The following is a 3585-nucleotide window of genomic DNA, read 5'->3' as shown; positions in this document are numbered from 1 at the left end:
TAACATTATTTTCCTTCTCCGATTCCTCCTCCTCCTGCTTCTTCTCCCCTTCTTTCTCCTGCATTTTCTCCTCTTCTTCCTCCTCTTCCTCCTGCTTCTCCTTCTCCTCATCTATCTTCTCTGCTTCTGCACGACTAATGTCCCTAGTGTCCACAATGCCAAGCACATTTACCCCTCCATATCATCCCATAAAGCAGTCTGCTTGACCTCGCCCATGGCAGCCTCCAATTTCCTACATTGATAGTTAGGCTCTACCTATTACAGCACTGACAATTATGCCATGCACTGAACAACACCCTGTTAATTCGCAGCAAGCCCCACTCTTGCACATCCTCTCCAAACGCATGCACTCACACCCACACTGCTGCATGTACCAGTCTCTGTGAAGTGGTCATCTCATCATTAGCAGAACAATCCTACTTAGTGGCACATCCTCACTCACCCCTATGAAGTGCCCTAATCGGTGTGGAGAACTCCTGCTGCTCCTCCCACTCTATCCAATTTGTCTGCCTTTCCTCTTCCCAGCACACCACACGCAGATGTGTTTCGTCTGCTCCTTCCCTCGGCAAGACAAGCGTCGTCACTTTCTCGTCTACAGGAAGAGAGCAGCGGCAAGACCTCCATTTAGTGGCCTCCTCATCAAACACACTGCTGTGGTGACTATGGAAAACGCACGCCACTTCCACGTTGTATTGACGGGAAAATGATTTAGTGCTACAATTACACGCTCTCCGCTCCGTTAGACAATCACACCCCTATGCACATTTCTCATGCTCACTCACCAAAGATGTTTAGAGACAATGTAGAGGATACACTAAGTCCATTCTAGTGATGCGATTAACATGTCCTTACCAACTACCTGTGTTCACGTATTCAAGGTTTCTTCAGCTTCAACGATTAAGCAACCAACTCTTCCCTTAGGCAGTTAATTAATCACGCAATTGCTTATAACTCACGCCTCCAAGTGTTAGGCTCTCCTGGGGCTGACAACGACTCCCTCTGTCGAGGATGGTGAAAAGTGGGCGGGCATGGCGCGCGATCTCGTAGGTATTTCCACCGATGGTGAGGAATCGTTCTGATGATGCAGACATTTTGGAACTGTGACTTCAATGCCGAGCGTTTCCTGTGCAAATTGTGGATTATTACAAAGGTGATTGTGCTTCACATTGTGGTTGACATGCTGAGTTGAGAGGAGAGATGTGTGGTAGTGAGTGGGACAGTGAATTGAACTAGATTAGAAATGTAAAGGAGAAGGAGAAAAAGAATGAGGAGGAGAAGGACGTGGTTAAGATCAAAGAAAAGGAAAATGGCTGTGAGAACGAGAAGTATGGAGAGGGTTTGGTGAATGTAGACGTGGAGAAGGAGGCGGAGATGTAGTTAAAAGCGAGGGTAAAGTTAAAGGATGAAGCAAAGGATTGAAAGCCAAAGGTATAGAGAAGAAGAGAGCGAGGGTGTTTGAAGGGCATTCAAGCTCGTATGAAGAACCGCCTCTGTCTATCCCGAATACGAGCTTGTGTTTCAAGGAAGACCGAAGCGCTGTGATCGGGTTCGCACGTAACATCATGTTGTGGAGGACATTGCAGACATGTGTAGGATCATTTCACAAGTAGTTTTGCTTTTGAAATTACTTGCCTAGTAGAGGTATCCATCCACAGTTAATGCAACTGAAGCACTTGTGCAAGATGACAGAAATTGATTGGCCTCCTACTATTGCATTGGTTTGCAAATGGAGACCACAAAACGCTGCAACAGTGCCCCAAAGTTCATCCTATTTGCTAAGCGACTACATTAATGCCAAAAATAGCCACTTCACGTCCTGAGTTCTAGGTCATTTACTCTAAAGTCTCCAATTTTGTTTAGATTCTCATAAATTACTAAAACAATTAGTGTGGTTCATCTATTAGGTAGCTGAATTAATAAGATGTTTGAATCAACTAAATGTGGTAAGAAATGCATCATAACCACTAACTGCTTACCAAATCAGAGAACAGTCAAGTCAGCCACAGTTAAAACTCAGTTTTCGGAGGACAAATAAACAAATTGTTTTGCCAAATGTAGTTATTATAGCAAATGGCAGTGCCCTCCAATTAACTTCGTGCTACACGAAAGACTGCTTCAATTTTACTAGTCAGCATGATTTTCCTAAACAACATACTTTTACAAAATAAATTAACAGGTTCCAAAGGATGGTGTGATCATGCCCAGCAAATTGCGGATAGGTTCGTTTTCTATTTTGAACACTTTAAAATATTATAAGCAAGCTCTGCTTCAATTCGTTTTGATTTATTCCAGCTTTGAGTGTATTTGTATGCAAGCCCGAACTGTGGAAGGCTTGCCACCAAGCCCCAGCCAATAGCATCATTAGGCACAGCCCTCTCCTTTTGATTAGAAGTTGATGTTACGCGCGAGAACAATACACCTGAGTGCAGCAATAAAGAGATTGGCCACATTGATTTGTAAGGCCAACTAGCACCCTGGTGAACAATCAACCTTCCTGGAGGCGACAGTGCATCGGAAACAATGGAAAGAAAATCGTTTCATCAACTAGAAAGCCAAATTTTGCCCAGGCATTCCATTAACGTGAATTTAGACGTATAATGCGCAACAGTTCTGATGATGCGGACATTTTGAAACTGTAACTGACCTCTCACAGGAATTATTATTGTATAAAAGTTGGCATTAGAGATAAAGTCCAGGGTGAACAAAAAGGAACCAGGTTAATTGGTAGAGTTGCCGCGAGGCATTATTTACCCCCGAAATTGGGTTGTTTGGGGCAATATCGCATCGAATTAGAACCCAGCCCCCTGTACCATTACCTGGGAGATCAAATGCCGGAGCGAATCTAGGGAGGCGAGGGTAGACAGGTGCAAATGGGCAGGAAAACGATTTTTAGTTAAATATCACTATTATTTTTTATCAGTTCTTATGGTCCCAATGATGCACTAAACACGTAAGGACAAAGCATAAGATTTGGGTGACTAACACGATTCTACATTGCAATTTTAGTTGTGGCAGCAGTAATTCAAACCTACCTACAAAAAGGAGTGAACGGTAAGAAATCTCGCAAGAATATGCATCAAATTTCGTTCTTATTTATACCTTTATTTGCCTGCAGAAGAAACAATGTAAGGCTTGCATTTCAATATAAACAACTTCTCTTATTTATGGGATATGATTAAGGGAGGAGAGGTGCTAGACAAGTTTGTTGAAAAGGTGCTCAATTCGGCTGGCTAAACAGTTTTCACACCATGTGATAACAAATTACGAAGACCACGTATGGCCTCAAACTCTGCAACGGGCAATGGGTATACGGCATTCTATCATTTTCTTCACTGAGCACGCGCCTCAAAGGAATGACGCTTTTGCATCTGCGGCATTTGACAGACTGTGCTTCACAGGCAGGTAGCAAGCCGTTTAATTGACTTCTACAACGACCAGACCAGACGAAATCCGGCGTTTGTCAAGCCTAGTGACTAACAACAAGTAAAGTTCCTCACTAAAGTGCTTGTAGAGGTCAAACAGCAGTCAGTCGAATGCCATGTTTGAATGAATGCAAAGCAGTCAAAATTCGATGTCAAGATAACA

The sequence above is a fragment of the Echinococcus granulosus genome (genome assembly GCF_000524195.1).
Source record: "Echinococcus granulosus chromosome Unknown EG_S00152, whole genome shotgun sequence".
Classification (NCBI taxonomy): Eukaryota; Metazoa; Platyhelminthes; class Cestoda; order Cyclophyllidea; family Taeniidae; genus Echinococcus; species Echinococcus granulosus.
Note: the sequence above shows the minus strand (reverse complement) of the source record.